Genomic DNA, 13,311 nt, shown 5'->3' on the forward strand with positions numbered 1-13,311 from the left:
GAGGAACTTAGAAATTGAACTTATTACCAAAGATCCACTAGCAGTCTGAGAAGAGACACAGAAGGTCAATGTTTTTCAAAAAACCTAGGTAGAACTATTTCAAACAGTGAATATCCAGTTATTTTAAAATTAGACTCAAGTATGAGTAAAGAGACCCAGTATTCAAATCTCAACTCTGCCATTTGCTGGCTGGGGAAGTTACTTAATTTATCTGAATCTCAGTTTCTTTATCTATAAATTGGAAAATATCTATCCCTTCCAGATTGTTTAGAAAATTAGCTGAGGCAATGAACATAGAGCAGCTAGCATCTGCCTGGCACATACTAGCTATTCAACATGTGCAAGTCACTGCTTTTATTAAGAAAAACTTCTGGTTTGCCGCGGTAGCTTTCGCCTGTATTTCTAGCACTTTGGAAGTCTGAGGCCTGTGGATCGCTTGCTTGATCTCAGGAATTTGAGACCAGCCTGGGCAGCACAGTGAAACCCCATCTCTACAAAAAAATACAAAAATTAGCCAGGCGTGGTAGTGCGTGTCTGCAGTCCCAGCTACTTGGAGGGCTGAGGCGAGAGGATTGCTTGGGCCCAGGAGGCAGAGGTTGCAATGAACCAAGATCACACCACTGCACTCCAGCCTGGGCAACAGAGTGAAACCCTGTTTCAACCAAAACAAAACAAAAATGAAAACAAAAACTTCTGCAACATTGTCTAACAATTCAGTCCAAGATTGAGCATTTCTCACTGTATGGAAGTTGTTTCTTCTGTCTACTCCAAATTTACTTGGCTAGAATCTAAGCCCATTTTCTCATTTTCTCAAAGTTAGCAATAACATCTGTTTAATACCTTCTTTGTAACAAGGCCAGATTGAGGGCTTTTGTTTATGCAGTCATTAACACAACCATTTTTAAACAGTGGTGTTTTTTTGCATCTCAATGACCTAATTGTAATCTGGCTGATTATTTGATTTAGTTACAAAAGGAAATAAAAATCACACACACACACACACACACACACACACACACGCACGCATACATACATATGTACACAACACCCACTTATATTCATTTTTTTCCTGTTCTTCAATACATACAATCCAGCTTCAGGCCTTTTTATTTTGGTGTGGATTTCGAGGGGAATGTAAAGATAAATACTTCCTTCTTGAGTCCCTTAAAGCAGATGACCTTCAAATGAACAATGGGGAACTCTTGACACTCTAGATTAATCTCCGTTTTCCAATCAATAGTTTAATTGGTTTTTTGTTTTGTGTTAGGGGAAGACACAATCCACAGGGCTAGTCCCAGAGTCTTTCCCAGTTTCAAAAGTCCCATGCTAAATGTGGTCCAAATACCACATCTACCCAGGGCTTGCTTTTTTCCTGACAACATCCTCCTTCCTATCTGTGGCTGCTTTTCCAAGCATAGCAAGTACTTGAATTCAACTGAGGGCTGACAAATTGACCTTACTCCCCAATGAAGCTTGCTCTTTTTAGCCCAGGGCCAGGAAAACAGAGGCTGTCACTTGGTCAGATGGAATCTTAGGCAAAGCAATTTCCTCTTCCAATCCAAGCCTGAATATCCAGTGAAAACTTGTAGAATAAAGCCAGGCTAAGGTGTTGTTCTCAAACATGTTTATTTGTAACAGTTTTACATGGTGTGTTACAGAAATTAATGGAAAATTTCTAAAAATTTTGCTGTTCTGTTGAATGCATTGTACATAAAGTTAAAAATAATGTGTCCATATATGTTAACAAACTGTCATCTGAGGTAAAGTTAAAGTAGGTCTAGAAATGTACTGCAACAGTCATTTTCTCTTTCTCATCTTTATTAAAAAAATATGTGTCAGAACGCAGAAATTGAAATGAACCAAACCCACAGAGTAAACATTTGTTTAAAAGAAGGTGCCCGGTACATTACATGATGGGGTTTCAGGAGACACTGGGATGAGTACAAGCTATCAAAAAAGTTTTGCGGCATGTAAAGATTGAAGAGCTATGGAGAATGGGGACAAAATGACAGGTGGCGTTTCCCTGGTTTCAAAATTTAAAGTGACAAATTTAGTGCTAGTGGAGGATGAGGAATTAACAGTTGTACACATGGATTTTCTATTGATCTAACCAGAACTGTGCAGACTCCCCATGGTCTTTTGGTATTGGCACCTCAGCTCTTGCTTGGAAATTTCACTGTATTCCTGGGACAGGATACGGTGGTTCCGGGCTCACCAAACAGTGCTTGGAAAAAAAAAAAATCAGAATGCTGCCAATGAGAATATGGATGGCAGTTGAAAAATCTTGACTTTATTTCCCTCACTTTAATGCATCACTTGGGCATCTTCTTGAAGTTCAGAGCCAGTTATATTTTCAATCATGTTCAATGAAGGAGGACAAGTCCCCTGGACTTTCACCTTCTGCTAGGAAATTAACTCCAGATGGTATACCTGAAACAGCAACATCAGCCAGAGTTCCCTTTGAATGTGTCACAAGCAACTCAAAGAATTGGTATAACGGTGTGATACTGTAAGACAAACTCAAGACAGCCATATTGAGGGAGAAGATAGCACCACTTGTTTAGAATCAAATCATAGACAACAAAGCAATTTAAGCAATTTCCCATGGGAACTGCCTATCTTATCAAATCCCCAGAAAACAATTGAACTGGTCTCAAGCCAACTCTTACAGTCATTCCACCTTTCCCATCTTCCCCTTCATGTGAAAGGGCTACCTAATCTAAAATGTTTGCTCATTCCTTGAGAAACTCTGTGGACCAACAGGTGATAGCTACAGAGGGAGGTAAACGGCCCTTCTCACTTTTCTGGTTCTTCGGACCTTCCACATTAGGATGACATTGACATATATTCTTGAAGAGACATTTGGTCAGTTTATCTAACTGAAAAAAAAATTAGACTCCTGTGACCTGATAGTGTAAAATGTGGGCTTTAAATGATAACCATTACCTTGATGTATCACTTTTCTCTTTGTGAACAAGTATACAATCATTTTCAAATCAATCTCCCAAATCATTTTAGTTTCTATTGATATGAAGAACCAAATACAGGCCTATTCAAGTCAATCATATCAATGGAAATTCTACTTTTCAAATCTTAAAACCAAATAATAATTATCCCCAAATCCAATTAATCACACGAATCTTTAAAGTTTTCTTCTTAGTGTTAAAACACTAAATTCAACATACGGTAACTGCATAGGAACATCAGGAAAACACACTTGACCTGTATAACAATTCTCTGTAGGGCAAAAATATATAGATTCTTTATGAAAATCATGTGCTAAACATACGAACCAAACACTGCACTTTTTGTCTCATAAGTGTAAAAAAAGGAAGCTTAGCCTCTTCTGTTTCACGTACAAACAGTCCAGTGATTTATATGGGGTAGGTGGGAGGGGGGAGGTGGGAGAGTTTCAGAATCTGAATTCTTCAGAATGTGAATTGTCTTTTTCTTGTGTTGCACAGAGGGTGGGGACTCTCGTGGAAAGGCTAGATGATGGAGTCACGTGCTCCCTTCCCGTTCACTAGCTGCTGATTGGCCAACTGCTCGTGCCAGCGGTCCCTGCACTCCAGCTTCCTACCATATGCTCCAGAATAACATCTGGAAAGTGAGCCCCATCCATCAAGTTTGTCACACCTTGCACTCAATCTGCTACCTTCTCTACAGTGTAATGGCATTATTAAAAAGCATTTTCATTAACATTTATATTTACAAAAAAAAAAAAACAACAATTTTTTTTTCATTAGAACTCCTTAAAGCCATTTCCCTTAAATATTTAAAGAGTTTAATGGTAAGGTTTTTTTTTAATTTTTCAAGTTATAAAATAAAAATCCCATTTGAATTTTCTGATGTACAAAAAGAGATAGAGATGAACCATTTGGACCACGGAATCAGTTTGTTATTCTGAATATGTATGCCACCATTGTTCCTTTAGAAAGTTGGTTTTTAAGATCCAGAACCACATTACCAGAATTGTACCAGAATTATTTGGCAAATGACTTTTCTTTGAAAATGGCACGTGGAGAAGACACTTGTCTGCATAGCATCACAGCAGCAAGATATCGGAAAAATAAAAAATATCATTTTATTGTACTTAAGAGTTTAGAGCTTCTTAAGAAATCAGATGCATTTTTTCATCTTTCTCATCAATGGGATCTGATGTCTTTTCCTACTCACAGAATGAAGGTTCAAACTGAAAGCTGTCTTTCTTCACCAGGATGCAGAATAGCTAAAGGATTGTTTTGGCAACATTCTTGATCATAACAAATAATCAACCACTTATTTGTCTTGTAATTTCAAGTTAATTCATTTCACTGAGGCTTTTTTCCTCCCCAGTTAGATTTCTTCACCCATATCTAAAAAAAGTCAAAAGCAATACAAAAATTTGTACACCTACTAATTTTCAAACATGAAAAGAAAGGAAAGGGGGGAAAATGGCAGACCAGGCCCCATGGAGTGACAAAAAACACATCATCCTATGTGAAAAGGCATATGGATGATGATATTGTGGTCACAGAAGACCCTTTGCTTTTGCTTAAAGAAGTCAGTTCCAACCCTGTTGTAATCCTCTGATGCCTGTCACTCCAAATTTGGTGTCTCAACAGTGGTCAACAGGTAGAAAAATAAAAAGGGAATTAATAATTTTGCACACTGGGTCACCTTAAACCCAGCTATGAGGGCTCAAATATTTGTTGGGTAAGCATTTGCTTGATTTGTGATTTAATGTTGGGTGGATCTTTCTATACTTTTCTGTGTGTGCTGCCATAGATATCTGCCATTGGTTGCCAAAAACGTTTAGTTCCCTCTTCTGAGCGAGTTCCATTGGGCAATCATGAATTTCTTGTGGGATGAGGTGAAAGAATACAAGAGAGCCTGTCGTGATGCTGATGTCCATGCCAGTCTTGAGCACCCACCACGAGCTCGCATCGATGCTATTTCTTAGGTCTGTTGATCTGCGCGTAGAGAGGCTCCGGCTCCTGTGGATAAAGGAACAAAGTGAGGCCTGCCCTTTCCACTTGCATGGATTTTCTGAGACAGCTTTTGGAAAATGGGTTTAGGATTAAAACAGAAAAGTGACAGTTTATGATGGATGACCTTAGGTTATTTTTGGAGTATTTGATGAGGGTGCATATCATTTTGGCAACACTTTTATCATCCAAAATAGCTATGCACTCAGTTCTGTCTTTCGTATTCAAGTTGGAACTGATTGCCCTGTTAGGGAAATAGCATGGTATAGTAGGGAGTTAGAAAAGCTGTGTCATGTGGACAAGATACTTATCCTGAGTCTTGGTTTCTCCAACCACAAAATGGGAATAATACTGTTTATCCTACAGGGTTCTTGAGGGAATTAGAGATTGCATATATAAAGTATCTAGCACAATGCCTGGTAGCAATACATCTTCAGAAAATGCTAACAATTACTGTGAGTCAAGTGGACATTTTTCCAACACAGTTTCATAAATGTCCACTTGAGAACCCTGAAATTCTATTTAAAATTACTCTTCTACAAACAGTGATGCCTGGGTGCACTGTTGAGCAAGAGAAACAGCAAGTGTGTCTTTGGCTTTTAATTACAAGCTTCTGGACTTGTTTCCATTCAATCTGAGACCTCCGCTTTAGCCAATCATTTGCCTACACCCAGGGGGCCGTCCCGAAGCACAAACAGGGATTTTCAACCAGCATGTAATGCAGCAAACCTGCAATCCACACCTAGGTAAGAAACAGTGTTCCACCCTATTTAAACCACGTCAGACTTCAGCTGATGTTGAGATGGCTCACTGTGCACTGGCCAAGAAGATTTGATGGATACTGTGGTTTTAAGCATGCACAGGACCTGCTGTTAAAATTGACCTTTATGCTGTCACTCTTGGAGGTCTGTGCCAGAATTAAATGGACACCAGGAAATCCTAATTTTACCATATTTTATGTATTAGCCTGTCTCCTGCCATGCCATATAGGTTATTATTATTTGCTTATTTTCTTGAAACTTCAAAATGAATTGGCATTCTGGGAGCCCCTACCATGTGTCTGGCACCATGCTAGGTATTTGCAAGTACACTGTCTTTTTATCTCATCACAACAGCCTTGTAAGGCAGATGCTTTCTCTCTTTTGCAAGGGTGAAATTAAGTACAGAGAAGTTAAATAATTTGCCCATGGTCACACAGTTAGTAAGTCCAGAGACATGAGAACTGAAAACAGGGTCCAGGGGCCAGTGCTTTTTCTAGTCTTTTACAACAGTGACCATTAGAGACAGAGAGAGAGAGACCCCAATCCTTCCATCTGTAAGTGCTTCTGAGTTTACAAAGCACCTCATGTCTTATTTATCTGCCTTATAGTCCTGGGGGTGGCTTTTATTTTTTGAGTCCTCCCTTTGCAGACAAAAACTGAAGTTCTGAGAGGTTGTATGATCTCAAGGTCATTGTGCTGTCTCTCGTGTGTAGCATATCATATTGCTTGCTTTCTACTGTAAAGTGGAATGGCCTAGAAGATAAGGCTGTCCCGGCCCATCATTGTACAGATGAGGAATCTGAAGTCCTGTGAAGACGGCTTTGTTTCTTCAGAGTCACAGGGTTACTTAGTATCCATGCCAAGAGTAGACTGCAGGACTCCTGCCATCAGATCCAATTTCTGGTTCCTCTAGAACTTGTTATGTTTCTATTCTTCCAATGGGAAGGAACTGCTTTCCTTGAGGCACCCTATTATGCAGTGTAACAAAGTGCCAACTTGTCCGTCCATGCCTTCCACCCATAGACTTTCTATTGCCCTTGGAAATGTAAATAAGTATAATCTTTCTTCCAAATGTCTGATGACAGAAAAGTATGGAAGCCCATTCTTCCATGCCCTACTTCTAGGTTACCACTTGCCAGTTCCTTCTGCCATTTTACAAATATGAACCTAGCACAGTAGGTCCTCAATGAGAGTCTGTTGAATTACTGAATGACTATAATGCTGTTTCTAGTTTCCTCACAGTTCTGATCCCTTTGTCCTAAATACACTCCAATTTGGCTTTATTCTCTCAAAATCAAATGTAGCAAGATCTATAGTAAGATTATGATTTATTAAACACCAAAGCTATTCCTTTCCAGTCTCTTGAACGATTTCAAATACCTGTTGTAAGGCTAAACATGTAACTTTACTGCATGTTTGTGTTCTATAAGTGCAGTGGGTGGAGTCAAAAATAGTTAAGTACAACTACTGGAGAAAAACATTTTTTTTTTTTTTTTGCTTGTGCTGGGCTTCAAGGACGCATCTTAATGTTTCCTGGGTAGACGTTCTCAGCCCATTCTTCTTTTTGGATGCCCCAAGAAGTCAGGCTGCCTTGATCTCACCCTACAATTTGCTCTATTCTAATTTTGGAAACTAATTTATCCAACTGAAAATGACACCTAAAAACAGAAGAAGACAGCAGGCTCAGACAGGGTAATTAATGCCACACTGCATTAACTTTCTGCAGCTGAGATAAATATTCACACATCTCCTGCTTGCCGGAATTTAGCTTCAAATACCCATCACAACAGCAGTAACGACTGCAGTCAACTCTCAATTATCCCCACTAATGAAGGGGAGCAGTGGTGTGGAAAACCCCAAGCAGCAGATAATCCCAAAGTCTGACACTGTGATGCATTATACGTTTTGGCAATAGCTCTACCTTCCTTGTTACGGAATCTTAGACTGTCAGAGTTAGAGGGGAGCTAAGGAATCATTTGATTCAGAAATTTCCAACCTGGCCTCTGGCAAGGTCATAACGGGGTCTTGGAACTATTTTCAAAATTCCAAAAGCCTAAATGGAATCACACATTAACATAACATGCTGTTGATGTTTTTGTTTCGTTTGTTTGTTTTCTTTTGGCAGATTTGTCCACGTCTCTGCCCTGCTTCAAATCCTTCAGAGGCTCCCCATCACCCACAGGGTAGGTCAAAGCGCCTTCGCCGGGCACACAAGGCCCATTAGTCTCTTAGTCCATTAGAGACAATAAATACCCCTTCTAGACCATAAATCAAAACTCTACCTTCAGGTCACGTAAATCATGTTAAAAAAAATCTTTCTTTATGCTTCTCCAGGATATCTTTCTGAAATGGATTTGTCCATGCCAGTCTCCTGCCTGGAACAGCCCTCCTGGCTCCTTGTCACTCAAAGGAAAAGGCAAACTCCTCAAGACTGCACATAACATCCACCTTGCCAACTACCCTCATCTACTGCCACTCTCTCCTACATCCTACCTTCCAAACCCTACTTGGGGTTCACCCTCCCATGCTGGAATTTTCCCATCTCTGGGACTTCATTCAGGCAGTTCCTTCTGGCTTCGGAGCCTTCTTTGTTCCTGAAGTTCATACTTTAAGATCTAACTGAAATAACAAGGCTTCCTGGACGCTGCAGGTGACATGAGCCACTGTGCTCCTGGATACTTCAGAACCTGTGCAGATCTCTGTCTTCACTCCTACTATGGCATCTCCTAGCATGTTCTACACTGAGCTCCACTGGGCCTTGCATGTCAGCATCCCGAATTCTGAATGAAGCTTGGAACATGGGAGGTGCATCCACTAACAACATGAAGAATGAAGATATGAATGAGTAAATGAACAGTTCTTTTCTTAGTGGAAGTTGGCAAATACTTGTGAACTTTAATATGATTCTGACATATTAATATCTTTATTTTTAGATAACAAAGTAGATGGAAACCATACAGTAAAAGTTAAAGCAAAATCCACCCTCTACCCTTTCTGTAAGTGAAACACCCTATTTTCTCAAAGGTGCAGTAAAAGAGCAGAAGCAAAGGAGACTAAGTCATGCAGGCCTAGCTTAGTGTTCTCCTGACAAGGCTCTGCTGCAAAGACCATCAGGGACATATCTGTAGTTGAACATGTTGGGTTATTCCTCACCACAGAGGGAGGAGCAATGAGGCATCTCTGGAAGAGGGTATTAGAAAGAATGTATGATAACATTTGGTCTTAAGGTGAGTGATTTGGGGGATGGTCAACAAAGTGGGGTTTTTCTCTGAATTGGATGCTGTCATAATGTGAGGGTAATTCTGTGATTATCCTAACAATACTTATCTGGAAGGCAAGAAGAACAGAGCAAGGCTGAAACCAGGCTAGAGAAATGTTTCATCAGTTTTCCCGTTTTGACAATGTTCATTCTTTTGCCTGTGTTCAGCCCTGATGACCTGGTGGTCTTGATTTTGTCTTGACCTATCGCGGTCACTGAGGTGCCTTGTCTGAGGCTGATGGTATGTGAAACGTTGATGCTCAGCAGGAGAATGCCAGGACCTTGCTGTGGGGGTGGGCCTGCACCTGACTGTCAGAGGCTGCTGTTCTTTTTCTTACCATCACGCATTTAGCAGCCCTAGGATTCTGTGCAGGGCACTTAACGTCTTTGGGTGCCAGTTTCCTCACCTGTAAAATGAGGCTAGAAATCCCCTCTGTGAAGGGGAACGCATGTTGATTGTCTAGCACAGAGTCTGAAACATATGAGATACTCCAAAAAACATTAGGTCCCTTATGTCTGGGAGTGTGGCTTCATCCTCCCTTTATAGACAATGGTTTTAGGCCTAATAATCACCTGTGGGTTTCGTTTCAAATGGCCTCTCCTTCATAGCACATAGGTGCAATTGCAGATGAGCTCTCAGTTATTAAGATAAGAATGGTGCTGGATCAGCCCAGGGAAATTGTGCAGAATGAATGTGGAGTTAATGCAAACAACCTGGCTGCAGGCCCCTGTGGGTAACAGAAATTTCCACCGTTTGCAGACTACTCCATACATCCTTTAACTATCTATGAATTATGTGCTCAACTACAGCAGCCAAGTGGACTCACAGACTGGAGTAATAATGGTATATCTCTACAGAAACTTTTACAGTCTATATATGGTCTTTCCAATGTCACATGATCTTACTTGAGCTACACACCAGGACCGTGCCTTTAGTGCTCCTGTCTTCATTTTTTTTTTTTTTTTGAGACGGAGTCTCACTCTGTCGCCCAGGCTGGAGTGCAGTGGCGCGATCTCCACTCACTGCAAGCTCCGCCTCCTGGGTTCATGCCATTCTCCTGCCTCAGCCTCCCGTGTAGCTGGGACTACCGGCTAATTTTTGTATTTTTAGTAGAGACGAGCTTTCACCGTGTTAGCCAGGATGGTCTTGATCTCCTGACCTCATGATCCACCCATCTCGGCCTCCCAAAGTACTGGGATTACAGGCGTGAGCCACCGCGCCCAGCCTCTTGTCTTCATTTTACAGCAAAGAACCCTAGGCTCCCCGCAGTTGGGTGACTTGTGCAGTTACTCAGCCAGCACACAGCAGAGCTGGGACATACTGCTTTTTTTTTGTCTTTTTTAGATTTTGATTTGTGGTGAAACATAAACATAACCTTTGCCATTTTAACCACGTTTAAGTGTACAATTTGGCAGCATTAATTACATTCACAACGTTGTGCAACCATCAGCATCATTTCCAAAACTCATCATCCCAAACAGAAACTCTGTACCCATTAAGCAATAACTCCCCATTCATTCCCCAAATCCCCAGCCCTAGTCTAATCTACTTTCCATCTCCACGATTTTACCTAGTCTTATTTTTAAATCAATTTCAGTGAGGTGTAATTTTCGTGCAATGAAATGTACCCATTTTAAATGTACAGTTTAATGAATTTGACAAATACACCCATGTGAGCTCTAGAGCATTTCTTCACCCTAAAGACTTCTCTTATGCCTTCTCAGTCAACTCCCTATCTCAGTGCCAGCTCTGATCTGCTTTTGATCGCTATAGACTAGGTTTGTTTTTTCTGGAGTTTCATGTAAACATACTCAAGTCTTTGTAAGCCTACTATCCTCTCCACTAGCATGTGTTCCCTCTCACAGAAGGTTGAAGCTGGAAGGGCCCTCACGCCCACAGCTCCTTTTCTGCATGAAGAAACTGAAGCCCCAGACACAAAGGGTACTTTCCCAAAGCCATACAGGAGACAGTAGAGAGCCAGGGAGCAGCCCAGGGTTCGGACTCCCATTTCTGTGCTGGTTTCCTTGCTTTCTTCTCCCAGCCCCAGCTCTTTGGCATGAAGTATAAGGGCAAATGGTTTCCTAGGTCACATTATAACAAGATGCTCTTGGAAGCTACCTAAATTGTGCTGATTACTTTCTGCCCATTTAATATTTCTTGTATTTGTTTTTGGAAAGATTGACTACCTTTGACAAAAGTATGTCAAAAGCAAGATATCTCACTAGTGGAGCGAAGACATTGCATGCTGACAAGGGTGGTCTCCGATGTGAGGTCGACGGTGTGCCATGCAATCTGCTTGCTGAGTGAGCCCACTTAGGCCCCATCCGGGGGCCTAGGATAAGAAAAGCGCCAAGCCAAGCTGGGGATCAGACTAAAGCTGGAAGGTGAGCCAAAGCTTGAGTCCCTCAGCATTACCCTGCCCAGGCAGCAAATTCAGCCTCATGGTCTTTTAGCCCTAACACTTAGGACTAGCTCAGTGGGAGTTTTACATTCCTTGGCTTGACAAATGAAAAAGATATTGGTAGTCAGAGTGGAAAAAGGCTAAAATAACTCAAAGTTCTGTCTGAAGCCATGTGTAGGGTCAAGAAGAATGCATGGGTTTGGGGAGCCAGAAAGACCCCAGAAATCTTCCTAACTTCCTATATGAACTTAGGCGAGCATCTCACCTGACTGGCCCTCAGTTCCTTCATCTGTAAAGTGGAGTGAATAACATCTATGACCCCAGAAATCCTCCTAACTTCCTATATGAACTTAGGCGAGCATCTCACCTATCTGGACCCCAGTTCCTTCATCTGTAAAGAGGAGTGAATAACATCTACCTTATGGGACTGTGAGAAGTTACAAGTCAGCTCGTTTAACATGAAGTATCTTAAATGCTGGCAGTCTTCTTTTGCTTTATATTCAAACAAAAGGAAAAACAAATCTTTCTGACCACTTTGAGTCTGAAAGTCTAGCTGTTAGGGTAGAAAAGTCTTCAAAACACGAATGGATTTGATGATAATCCCTTAGGGATTGTCAGTGCCGAATGCCCTAGTTCCTGGGGTCTTGGGTGCTGAAACCTGCTTGGTGAATACAGAGACGCACCACCTGAGTTTCGAGGCAACTGTGCATGTTCTGAAGAACATTCTATTTCCCCGTCAATAATAACAACAATGATGGGTATCAATGATCTGTTTTACGCATGTACATCATCTTTTTTGGCCTTGTTATAAAACAGATGAGGACGCTGAAGTTGCTGACACCAATTATCTACCATAAGCAGGAAGGCCTTTTCTGAGTAAGTTCATGGTCACTGGGAGTGGGTTGCATCTAGGGCTGTTAGTCTCTGGGGATCCTAATGAAGTCAGCATATTTTAGGGATTCTGTCTTCTCCTTTGTTAGATAGGAATAGAGACAGCCTGAGGGAGAGATGCTGCTGGAACATCTTATTTGGGGATTGGTTCCATGCTAGCTGGGTAACTTTGGGCAAGTTAGATGGTCTTAGACTGTCAGAGCTGTAAGGACCTGTGGGGAATGTTTTACAGAAAAGGAAACCAAAGATCAGAAATGAAGCCATCTGCCTCACATCATACATCTAAATTGATGTGATGCTATTAAAACCCAGGTGTCCTGATTCTGTTTGAGTGCGTTTGAATTATTTAATCTGGGTCTAGATTCAAATCCTGGTGCTACTACATGTGACTCTCTGGATTTTAGCAAGTTGTTAAACTCTCTATCTTGCCTGTAATATTTGTGAAATGGGAATAATAAAAATACCTGAGTGTTCCTGTGAGGATTAAATTAGGTGATACTAGTAATTTTAAAATATTTTTTATTATTAGTAGTAAGTGAAAGGCATCATGATTACCCTCTGCAGTGGTTCTAGAAACAGTGAGCCTGATCTAATTCTGTTAGCCAATTCTGGCAGCTGCCTATGTTTGTAAATAAAGTCTTATTAGGACATAGCTACATCCATTCATTTATGCATCGTCTTTTGCTGCTTTCCTGCTACAATGGTAGAGTAGCTATAATAGAGACCATATGGCCCACAAGGCACACATATTTACAGAGAGTTTGGCAACTTCTGGTTAGATGATCAGTGTATTCTACTTGCACTCACTACTCCAATGGCCGAAACCTATATGGAAATCTCCATGTCTAGCCTTGATTTCTCTTTTGACCTCCAGAGGTTGTATCCAGCAGCCTACTGGCATTTCTACTTGGAAGTCTCATGGGCACCTTGAGTTCAGTTGGTCCCAAAGTAAACCTGCCTTCTTTCTGCTCAAACATGCTGCTTTGTGTTCCTTAGCACAGTGACTGGCACCATGTAGCTCCCTATGCCAA

The 13,311-nt window shown here is 41.1% G+C and overlaps 1 protein-coding gene across 4 annotated transcripts in view; it reads right to left on the reverse strand.

The window, feature by feature from the left end:
• Window positions 1–1,609: 1,609 nt before the first annotated feature.
• Window positions 1,610–13,311, reverse strand: part of DAB1 (DAB1, reelin adaptor protein) — a 427,600-nt gene continuing 415,898 nt past the window's right edge. For all 4 annotated transcript variants that reach the window (XM_025390490.1, XM_025390506.1, XM_025390498.1 and 1 more), the window contains one exon: window positions 1,610–4,976. The gene's annotated coding sequence lies outside the window, so the exon portion shown is untranslated. The remainder of the gene's footprint in view (window positions 4,977–13,311) is intronic.

This window comes from Theropithecus gelada, chromosome 1 (genome assembly GCF_003255815.1).
Source record: "Theropithecus gelada isolate Dixy chromosome 1, Tgel_1.0, whole genome shotgun sequence".
In the NCBI taxonomy this organism is placed as follows: domain Eukaryota; kingdom Metazoa; phylum Chordata; class Mammalia; order Primates; family Cercopithecidae; genus Theropithecus; species Theropithecus gelada.